The sequence below is a fragment of the Spinacia oleracea genome, chromosome 6 (genome assembly GCF_020520425.1).
Source record: "Spinacia oleracea cultivar Varoflay chromosome 6, BTI_SOV_V1, whole genome shotgun sequence".
In the NCBI taxonomy this organism is placed as follows: domain Eukaryota; kingdom Viridiplantae; phylum Streptophyta; class Magnoliopsida; order Caryophyllales; family Amaranthaceae; genus Spinacia; species Spinacia oleracea.
In genome coordinates, this window is record NC_079492.1 from 104,522,037 (window position 1) to 104,534,477 (window position 12,441).

The window sequence follows — 12,441 nt, forward strand, 5'->3', positions numbered from 1 at the left end:
CGTCAGGTGTGAATAAAATGAATCCAAGATCCTTAAATCATTGAAGAATTAAACACATTATGTATTTTGACTCAATTCTAAAATATTTTAGGTAAGCAAATCCTTTCCTAATAGTCTAGAAACTACTCTTGGTTGATAGGTCCGTCTAACACTAGTAGAAAAAACCCCTGTTGCAGCCCCCTTGTTGCAGCGTACATGTATAAATACGCTTCAACAACCAGTCGGTCAACGCGGGTCAAACCCTTTAAAGGGTTATCGCAGCGTACATTTTAGTTGTTCGCAGCAAATGTGTTTGTTGCAGCGTACAAAATAAAAGCCCGCAGCAACAACCCGACTTTGTTGCAGCGTACATGTTATTGCCCGCTGCAACAAGTCCGCGTTTCAAAAAAATTTACTTTCCTATGCAACAAACCGCGCTCAAACGAGCGGGCTCAAACGTACGTTGTTCTTTCTCTGCTCCAAGATTTTTCCCTTAAACAAATATCCAAACAAACCGTCGAACTCAGCCGTCGAACTCAGCCCTGCGTCGCCGTCGAACTCAGCCCTACGTCGCCGTCGAACCCAAGCGTTGCTCAGCCCTGCGTCGCTGTCTTCGCCGGTGTGTGGTGTTCTAGCCTCATCTCCCCCATCCCGTTCAATTCTCGCGCGGCCTGTCACTGAAAGGTTATATTCTTGGTCGGCCGGGGGTTCAGCATTTCCCCGTCGCGTCGTGGTTCCGGTGGTTGCTCGGCGTCGTGGTTCCGGTGGTTTTGCTATGGTGTGTTCAATTTTTATTTTCGTTTTTTATTTTCGTTTTCAGATTAGGGTTCAATTTTAGTTTTTGATTTTCGTTTTGATTATTGTTTTTGATTTTCGTTTTTGATTTTCGTTTTGATTTTCGTTTTGATTTTCGTTTTTGATTTTTGTTTTGATTTTCGTTTTGATTTTCGTTTTGATTTTCGTTTAAGGGAAAAAGCTCTGAGCTTCTTAGTGTAATCCTTTTCTCTATCCTTCAATTTAATTACCATTATGTTTTATTATTAGGTTTAATTTAGGGTATTCCTAATATGATCGATTTCTGCTTCTATTTTTATAAATTTGCTTCAATTCATCATGTTGAATCGCATGTTTGACGCTCTAATTAAGCTAAAATCCATCTTGCTAATAATTTATGGTCTGTAAATATGACTATATTGGTTATTTGGGGATTACCCTTGAACATTTGTTTGCAATAGATGTTAGATGACCCTTTTTCTTGTTTTTTTTTTTTGGGATTAACCTAGAATTTTGTTTGTTTTGTCATAAACTATGCTCATTATGCAACATTAATCTGGAGACAAATGGGTTTTGTGAATACCAATTAGCTCACATTAGCTTTCGTTGTGTTTTCAATTGCATTCCGTTACTCTGTAGATTAATTGGTGTCAAGCTTCAAGCTTATGAAGTGATTTTTTAGCAGAAAACCTAAGGAATGTCATTGTGTAATTTTACGGTGTTGGTTGGTTGATTTCTTGTGGGTTTTTTGTACTTGTTCTACAATTGATTTGACGTTTTTAGGTTCCAAAGGCTCAGGTTTTTGAGAGGTTTGAGCTTGGGAATGGATATTTGGAGAATAATTTATGAGAGATTAAGAAAACAACAATCACCCTTCTAGCACGGTTCTGTGGTGAATAATAGGGTGAAAGGAGGCAGGTGCCATGTGTTATTTTATTCTTCTAGCCTTTGTTTTCAGGAAATAAACCACCAGGAGTTCAGGTCTAATCTCAGGCCTTAAGGAACATTTTGATATGTCGGTGATCAATGTATTTTACTCCGTACTTGTTACCTTTTTGTAATGTTCTTCGTAGGATATCTGTGTTTTTCTGTAATGTTCTTCGTGATAGCAGTTGTTCTCATAGAGTGATAAATACTGATAAAGATGCGAGTGTCCAGTTTCTTGCTTTATTCAGCATATCAGCTTCCTCTCCAACTTTTTTTCTTGTTCATACAAAAAGGGATAGCAGAAGTGAAATTGTATATGCATGCTCATTTGGCTGGTTTCTTGAATCAACACATTGCTGTATGTTGATGCAGGTCCAAGACGAGCTTGTTTCTTCCATTAAAGATGCAGCGGAAGGACTTTTTCACCTAAAACGTGCCCGGCTGTTACGTGAAGTTGATTCAGCTGTGCAGGACTCTATATATTCCCATAAAGACGCTGCGGTCGAGCTTATAAATCCAGCAAAGTTGGGTGGTTCCCAACTTCCGTGCGAAGACTTAGAGGTAGAACCATTAGATTCTACTAATGTTGAGGCAGAAATATTGGGAGACCCAAGTTATTTTATTGGATCAAAATGTAGATTCCGCCACACCGATGGGCGTTGGTATAATGGTCAAATTGTTCAGTTGGATGGTTCTTCTTCCGCCAGAGTTTCTTTCCTCAATCCAACGTCAGAGAAGATGATGGTGAGTTCCTTGTAATCTAAAGCTGGCCCCTGTTGTTATACTCCCCACCACCACAACATTATAGTTACTCAATACTTTGTAGGTCTGTATTTGTTGTTTTGTACTTGCTTGTCTTATTATAGCTATATATAGGTAATGGCAGAGTATTTAAATAAGATGCCTTGTAGGAGGTGCTGTCATTCTTTGGCAAGATGGTTTTTATCTGTTTGTTCTTCCTCGAAGTGGAAGGAAACCCTATCTGTGGTTTGAAACTTAAAGTAGTATTATTGTTCTGCTTTAGCAAAATGTAGACCCCTGAGTTCAAGCTAGTGGGGATAGGGCAGAAGCAATGTCATTATCATTCGAGTGACAGATCGAAGGAGACTGATCATAAGGTTAGAAGTTGTTCACTCTTCTCTTTTCATGCTATTTGACATCTTGTAGCTTCATTTTTGTAACATCTTTAAAGATTTATTATTATAGACTCTACGAAGGCTTGCTCAGAACTGTGAGGCAGCAAGGAAAAGCCGGTTGAGGAAAAAAGTAAGACATCTAATTTTGTTTCTTGCATGTACTTTGGTGTTGGTTAATTATTTAATTTGTTTTCTCATTTAATTAATTAATGGAATTAGCTGAAGAAGGATTCCATGTGGGGAAAAAATAAGTCATAAAGCTAATATGAAAATCGGCTAAGTTTCTACTTGTTTTTATTTTTTGGTCTTTAACATGCTCTTGTATTATCTTTCTTTTTCTTTCCCTCCCTTTTTCTTTTTTGGAAATAGGCATAGGTTGTTCTTGGATTTGGGTGGAAATAGGCATATGATTAGTTGTAACTTTCCAAGACTCAATCCAATCTATTTATGTACATTTGAGACTTGTTTGGCTATATAGGTCATATTTAGGCTAAAATGACATTTTCGCTCCCAACTTTGAACTAATGAACCTAAGAACTCATTTCAAACTTACTACATGATTTATATGATTAGCTTTAACTTTCCAAGACTCAATCCAATCTATTTATGCACATTTGAGACTTGTTTGGCCATTATAGGTCATAATTAGGCTAAAATGACATTTTTCGCTCCCAACTTTGAACTAACGAACCTAATGACTCATTTTATTCTTATTACATGATTAATATGCATAATATTAACTTTATAAAACTCATTCTAATCTATGTATGCACATTTGAGACTTTGGTCGTTATAGGTCATAGTTAGGCTAAAATAAGTCATTTTCGCTCCCAATTCATAACTAGATAACCTAAGGATTCATTTCAAACTTATTACATGATTAATATGATTAGTTTTAAATTTCCAACACTCGTTCCAATCTATCTCTGCACATTCGAGACTTCTTTTTCCGTTATAGGTCATATATAGGCTAAAATGTCACTAACGAACCTAAGGACTCATTTTAAACTTACTAAATGTTTTATATGCTTAGTTTTGACTTTCTAGAACTCATTCCAATCCATTTACGCATATTTAAGGCTCATTGTGTCGTTATAGGTCATATTTAGGCTAAAGTGCCATTTTCGCTCCCAACTTTGAACTTAAGAACCTAATGACTCATTTTAAACTTATTATATGATTAATATGTTTAGTTTTAAGTTTCTAAGACTTATTCTAATCTGTTTATGCACATTTAATGCTTGTTTGATAGTTATAGGTCATATTTAGGCTAAAATGAGGCATTTTCGCTCCTAACTTTAAAATAAAGAACCTAAGCACTCATTTTAAACTTAATACATGTTTAATATGCATAATTTTAACTTTATAAGACTCGTTCCAATCTATTTATGCACCTTTAAGGCTCATTAGGTCGTTGTAGGTCATATTTAGGCTAAAATGACATTTTCGCTCCCAACTTTGAACTTAAGAACCTAATGACTCATTTTAAACTTATTATATGATTAATATGCTTAGTTTTAAGTTTCTAAGACTTATTCTAATTTGTTTATGCACATTTAATGCTTGTTTGATAGTTATAGGTCATATTTAGGCTAAAATGAGGCATTTTCGCTCCTAACTTTGAACTAAAGAACCTAAGGACTCATTTTAAACTTATTACATGATTAATATGCTTAGTTTTAAGTTTCTAAGACTTATTCTAATCTATTTATGCACATTTAATGTTTGTTTTATCGTTATAGGTCATATTTAGGCTAAAATGAGGCATTTGCGCTCCTAACTTTGAACTAAAGAACCTAAGGACTCATTTTAAACTTATTACATGATTAATATGCTTAGTTTTAAGTTTCTAAGACTTATTCTAACTACTTATACACATTTAAGGCTTGTTTGGTCGTTATCGGACATATTTAGGCTAAAATAACATTTTCGCTCCAAACTTTGAACTAAAGAACCTAAGGACTCATTTTAAACTTACTAAATGTTTTATATTCTTAGTTTTGACTTTCTAGAACTCATTCCAATCCATTTATGCATATTTAAGGCTCATTGTGTAGTTATAGGTCATATTTAGGCTAAAGTGCCATTTTCGCTCCCAACTTTGAACTTAAGAACCTAATGACTCATTTTAAACTTATTATATGATTAATATGCTTAGTTTTAAGTTTCTAAGACTTATTCTAATCTGTTTATGCACATTTAATGCTTGTTTGATAGTTATAGGTCATATTTAGGCTAAAATGAGGCATTTTCGCTCCTAACTTTAAAATAAAGAACCTAAGCACTCATTTTAAACTTAATACATGTTTAATATGCATAATTATAACTTTATAAGACTCGTTCCAATCTATTTATGCACCTTTAAGGCTCATTAGGTCGTTGTAGGTCATATTTAGGCTAAAATGACATTTTCGCTCCCAACTATGAACCAAAGAACCTAAGGACTCATTTTAAACTTACTAAATGTTTTATATGCTTATTTTTAACTTTCTAGTACTCATTCCAATCCATTTATGCACATTTAAGGCTCATTGTGTCGTTATAGGTCATATTTAGGCTAAAATGACATTTTCGCTACAAATTTGAACTTAAGAACCTAATGACTCATTTTAAACTTATTATATGATAAATATGCTTAGTTTTAAGTTTCTAAGACTTATTCTAATCTGTTTATGCACATTTAATGCTTGTTTGATAGTTATAGGTCATATTTAGGCTAAAATGAGGCATTTTCGCTCCTAACTTTAAAATAAAGAACCTAAGCACTCATTTTAAACTTAATACATGTTTAATATGCATAATTATAACTTTATAAGACTCGTTCCAATCTATTTATGCACCTTTAAGGCTCATTAGGTCGTTGTAGGTCATATTTAGGCTAAAATGACATTTTCGCTCCCAACTATGAACCAAAGAACCTAAGGACTCATTTTAAACTTACTAAATGTTTTATATGCTTAACTTTCTAGTACTCATTCCAATCCATTTATGCACATTTAAGGCTCATTGTGTCGTTATAGGTCATATTTAGGCTAAAATGACATTTTCGCTACAAATTTGAACTTAAGAACCTAATGACTCATTTTAAACTTATTATATGATAAATATGCTTAGTTTTAAGTTTCTAAGACTTATTCTAATCTGTTTATGCACATTTAATGCTTGTTTGATAGTTATAGGTCATATTTAGGCTAAAATGAGGCATTTTCGCTCCTAACTTTAAAATAAAGAACCTAAGCACTCATTTTAAACTTAATACATGTTTAATATGCATAATTATAACTTTATAAGACTCGTTCCAATCTATTTATGCACCTTTAAGGCTCATTAGGTCGTTGTAGGTCATATTTAGGCTAAAATGACATTTTCGCTCCCAACTATGAACCAAAGAACCTAAGGACTCATTTTAAACTTACTAAATGTTTTATATGCTTATTTTTAACTTTCTAGTACTCATTCCAATCCATTTATGCACATTTAAGGCTCATTGTGTCGTTATAGGTCATATTTAGGCTAAAATGACATTTTCGCTACAAATTTGAACTTAAGAACCTAATGACTCATTTTAAACTTATTATATGATAAATATGCTTAGTTTTAAGTTTCTAAGACTTATTCTAATCTGTTTATGCACATTTAATGCTTGTTTGATAGTTATAGGTCATATTTAGGCTAAAATGAGGCATTTTCGCTCATAACTTTAAAATAAAGAACATAAGCACTCATTTTTAACTTAATACATGTTTAATATGCATAATTATAACTTTATAAGACTCGTTCCAATCTATTTATGCACCTTTAAGGCTCATTAGGTCGTTGTAGGTCATATTTAGGCTAAAATGACATTTTCGCTCCCAACTATGAACCAAAGAACCTAAGGACTCATTTTAAACTTACTAAATGTTTTATATGCTTATTTTTAACTTTCTAGTACTCATTCCAATCCATTTATGCACATTTAAGGCTCATTGTGTCGTTATAGGTCATATTTAGGCTAAAATGACATTTTCGCTCCCAACTTTGAACTTAAGAACCTAATGACTCATTTTAAACTTATTATATGATAAATATGCTTAGTTTAAGTTTCTAAGACTTATTCTAATATGTTTATGCACATTTAATGCTTGTTTGATAGTTATAGGTCATATTTAGGCTAAAATGAGGCATTTTCGCTCCTAACTTTAAAATAAAGAACCTAAGCACGCATTTTAAACTTAATACATGTTTAATATGCATAATTTTAACTTTATAAGACTCGTTCCATTCCATTTATGCATATTTAAGGCTCATTGTGTCGTTTTAGGTCATATTTAGGCTAAAATGACATTTTCGCTCCCAACTTTGAACTTAAGAACCTAAGGACTCATTTTTAAATTATTATATGATTAATAAGCTTAGTTTTGAGTTTCTAGCACTTATTCTAATCTACTTATACCCATTTAATGCTTGTTTGATCGTTATAGGTCATATCTAGGCTAAAATAAGGCATTTTCGCTCCCAACTTTAAAATAAAGAACCTAAGGACTCATTTAAAACTTATTACATGTTTAATATGCATAATTTTAACGATCTAAGACTCGTTCCAATCTATTTATGCACCTATAGACTCATTGGGTCGTTATAGGTCATATTTAGGCTAAAATGACATTTTCGCTCCCAACTTTGAACTAAAGAACCTAAGGACTCATTTTAGACTATTAGGACATTGTCATTAGTTTCTTGAATGTTAAAATGTGATATTTAATTTGTATTTAATCTAATGTTTAATTTAAATTTCTGTTTTTGTAAAGGTCTACACTCCGAGGATTGCGCCTTATGCGAGGAATTTGATGTGGTTCGTGAGCAATGGGCTAAGTTTTTTACCAACAAGTATTTATTATTGGCTTTAGCGCGCTTGATCGAGTTGGTTTAGTTGTTATAGAATAAATTTTATATTAAAATGTATGTTTATGTTGAAATTGGAACATATATTTAAATGTAATATGTGCACTTTGGTTTTGGGATATATAGTATACAAAACTCCAGTTGTTGTTTTTATATTTGTTATACAGGTTGCGTTATTCTATTATTGTTTTGACAGGTTTCTATATTTAGTGCAAGGCACTCTAGGTATCCCTAAACAAAATTAGAATTTTCCCGCCAAAAGTGCTTTTTTGCAGCGTACATATATGTTGTACGCTGCAACAAGGGAAAAAAATTTCGCAAAAATTCAGACTTGTTGCAGCGTACAAATAAATGTACGCTGCAAAAAATTGAGTAATTCAGACTTGTTGCAGCGTACAAATAAATGTACGCTGCAAAAAGTTGGGTCTGTTGCAGCGGGCTTTTATATGTACGCTGCAACAAGTCCAAAATTTTGCCAATTTTTTGGCACTTGTTGCAGCGTACATCTAAAAGCCCGCTGCAACAAATCACTTTTTGCAGCGAACATGTACGCTGCAACAAGTTCAGACTTGTTGCAGGCCCCCCAGTTGCAGCATACGATGTACGCTGCAACAGGGGTCTAAAAGCCCGCTGCAATAAGGGTTTTTTCTACTAGTGTAAGAACTTATTAGGTAAACCTATCCCATTTGCCACGACATAAAAGGACTCCTTACTTATATCGTTGAGTTTTACCAAAACTAACATGTACTCACAATTATTTGTGTACCTTACCCCTTTACAATCAATAAGTAACACCTCGCTATGGCGGAAAACTATTACTCCCTCCGTATTTTTTTAAGAGATACACTTGCCTTTTCCGGCCGTATTTTTTTAAGAGATACACTTGCCATTTTTGATAACTTATCAACCCCACCACCTAATTAAAGAATATATCTACTACACTTTATGACCCACCATCCAATTAAAAAATAATTTTACAACTACACCCACCCCACTCCCACCTCCACTTGTTCAAAAGGACATGGTCCCCAATGTACTTATTTATTAAAATATCTACCCCAACCCCACTTCTTTTATTTTTCTTAAGACCCGTGCCCAATCAAGTATATCTCTTAAAAAAATACGGAGGGAGTACTAGATTGATGTAAAGGTTATCCAAGTAAGCGTTATTTTGGCATGACACCTTTTAACTCAATTTTTAAAGCTTGGAACTTAGGGCTCTTTCTATGTTGGCTAGATTTTAAGTGAAATAAAATCCTAAATCATGCAACATAATCAAGCCACAATCTCATGCATTATTAAGACATATTTAAAGCAATAAATAACTTAAAACATGCATAAGATTTAAATGTGATCTAGTATGGCCCGACTTCATCTTGAAGATTCAGCTTCAACTTCAAACTCCGTCTTGAAAATGGATTGGAAACTCCGTCTTGAATTTCACCATGGAAGGCGTCATTTTCTTCAAATAGGATATGCTATAATTAAAACTAATTACAACTATTCGATGGTACGCAGACCATATTTAAATAAAAACTTTGGTGCATAAGACCAATTTTACATTCAAATTAATGGTACGCAGATCATATTTACTATCCTATTTGGGTCATACTAGTCACTTTCCATAACCTGCAAAACAGTACATTTACAATATACCATTCATCCATTCATTTATCAAAGAATGACCCACATAGAAAGTTAGTAGAAAAAATCATGCATCACATAAACATTTGCATCAACTAATCAAAGGTTTCAAAAATCTACAAATTATTCAACCTTATTAGTTCTAATCGAGTTGTTTTAACCTTAAAGGAATAAAGACCTAATCAGGAGTGTAATGACTAAAAGCTCCCACCAAAACCAAGAATTTACGTGCTTTAGAAATTTTAAACATAAAGCTCACATAAAATAATTTTAAATCCCTTTATTTTATTTTCAGTTGATTAAAATTAATTAATTAAATTTTACCAAGGTTTTAATTTTATTAAAATAAGTAGTATAAAACAAATTATAATAATTAAATTAATCAAAATTAAATTCCAAGAAAAAACTAAATTACGAAATTAAATTTAATTAAAATCGTTTTCAACCGAAAATTAAAAACAAAACGAAACAAGTTAATCGGCCAAGGCAAGGCACATGGGCGCAAGGCCCATGCCTCGCCGAGGCTTGCAGCGACGCAAGGGTTGACCGCACACATGGCCGAGTCCATCGCACAGCCAAGCCCTCGCCAGCGCCCATTGGCTTGACGCCATCGCTGGCTGTTGCTGCGTGCTTGCTTGCTTTGCGCGCATGGCACAAGGGCATCCAACGATGCCTTGTCGCCATCGCAGCTGGGCACAACGCGGGCTGGCAGACGTGCACGGCTCGGAACCCATGGCACGCTGCCTCGACGCCAACCCTGTTGGGCGTGTGCAGCGTTGCCCCTTCACCTTGCTCGATCATTCTGCACAGCACACACTGCACAGGGGTTGTCCCCGCGCGCGTGGCTCGTGCATTGCTCGCTGCTTTGTAACGCATAGGCGACGAGCCCCCTTGCTCGTCGTCGCATGCTCGCACAATGCAACACCCCTTAAGGGTAACACTTAGCTTCCATTTCTTCGTTCGTGCAAGTTTGTGAACGATTTATAAAATCAAAACTTTTATATTTAAATTTAACGACAAATTAATAATTCATATTAATTTCACTAAATTTAGGCAAAAAAATCGAAAATTTATTATTCAAATTAATCTTCGATTACATATTTTCTTAGGGATTAAAATCTAGGTCATAAAATTTTAAAATATTTCAATCTTAACAAATTTTATGGTGATTTTTAATCATAGGATCCTAATTAAATTATCAATTAATTATGAAAATCAAAACAAATCTAAATTATTTGAAATTCAACAAATTAATTATAATTACAAATTAGGTTGTAAATTAACAAGATTAGACCTTAAAATTGTTAAACATATACAGTAGGTCAATCATAGATTCAAGATTTACATACAAGATTCGCAAATATTTAATTTAACATCATAAAAATTACAAATTTTGCATTCTGAAAACTAAAACCTCTGAAAAGTCATAATTAGGCTTCGAATTTGGGAATTCTGGGTTAGGCATCAAATCTTTGATTTTTGTCACAATTTTAAAACGTCGTTTACATGCGAAATTCACTATAAAAAATAAGATTTCGACCATTGACAAAACTACTGAAAATTCCTGCGAACATATAATCAAATAATTGCACGAATTTGCAATCAATTACATCCATGCACGAAATTAATCACCCCTTTAATTCATTGCAAATTTATAAAATTTAATCCATGTTAACTATAATTGATTATGGAATTAATTAGAGGCTCGTGATACCACTGTTAGGTTATGAATAATACAATAATATAATTCATGCGGAAAAACCATAAAGCCAGAATCCAAATTAATTTCCACATAGTCAATTAGCATAATGTAGGTTACATACAATGTGATGCGTGCCTTCCCTAGCTGCTCCCGAACCGAACAAGAACAAGTCTTTAGAGCCCCAAACGTTGCCCCTCCGTAGAAAGTCCACAACACGTTCAGATCCGCCTTAGGTTTAACCAACTAGGATTTTACTTAAGGTTTTATGTATTCGGGTTAGGCTATATTATGTTCTCCCTTGAACACAAAGTAAGTAAAGAATATGATTTTCAATGTGTATAATTATGAGTGTAATAGCCCGCCCATAATAAACTGCTTGCTTATCACACTTAGCCTATATTTAATCAGCTAAACTCAAACCAGCAGCTCAAGGCCTCAATATAACCTGTTTAACAAAAAGAAGAATACAAACAAACAAAAATTCCAAAATGAGTGGAAACTCTCAATAACTACCATGGTAAATTATTAAGGTTTAAAATATACCATTCTACCATAATTTGATTATATATATCAAAATAATTTTGCTAGTTCCTTTAGTGAAATATGAACCAAAATGTTTAAAGCTTCTACGTTCAAGAGAAATAAATAAAGAAAAATAATATAAATTTTTTTGAATAATAAAATATTTAATCTTAAACCTATACTTGAATGGGTTTCAAAAATTTCAACTCATTGTAATAATTTGCGTTAATCTTCAAGCAAGTTTAATTGGTAATAATAAACTTAAATCCAATCGTTAATAAAATCTTAAATTGTAGAATCGAATTCGTTTCAAAATAATTTTTTTTAAGAGTGAGAATAAGACAATACTTATACTTTACAGCAAACCCAGAGCTGCTTAAAATCTGGGCTATTACAATGAGGGCCTACCCTCATATTTATAATGTAGGAAATAAGGAATTTGAGTCTTACTAGGAAAAGAATTACCAACCCTACTAGGATTGAAATTCTTATCCAATTAGAATTGTACTATTAATTAAACTCTTAATCAAATAATTCTAGTAGGACTAGGAATACTTAATCCCAAAGTTACTTGGCAACTAAGTAATCGGACTTTTCTTGGAGCCCAAGACGAAGCAACCAACGCAGCCACAATGAGCCACGCTGGTGGCGCGTGCCTGCCTAGGCCCAACCGCAGCTGGCCAAAGGCCCAGCACGCTGCAACCTTGCTTTGGCGGGCTTACTGCTTGCTTGGCGGGCTGCATAGCTGCTGCTACCTTGCTTGCTTGGTGCGGCCCACTTGTGCTTCCATGCCCATCGACTGGGCGCTGGCGCTGGGCTTCGTGCTCAGCGCTATGCGCTCGGCCTTTGCTTGTCGAGCGATTGGCCGACTCG

At 34.0% G+C, this 12,441-nt stretch overlaps 1 long non-coding RNA gene across 1 annotated transcript; it reads left to right on the forward strand.

Annotated features, from left to right (window-relative positions):
* Positions 1-237: 237 nt before the first annotated feature.
* On the forward strand, positions 238-7,855 carry LOC130464232 (uncharacterized). Its single transcript, XR_008924603.1, has 5 exons — positions 238-757; positions 2,053-2,424; positions 2,705-2,798; positions 2,887-2,946; positions 7,607-7,855. It is a non-coding gene; the product is annotated as an uncharacterized lncRNA (long non-coding RNA).
* Positions 7,856-12,441: the final 4,586 nt, after the last annotated feature.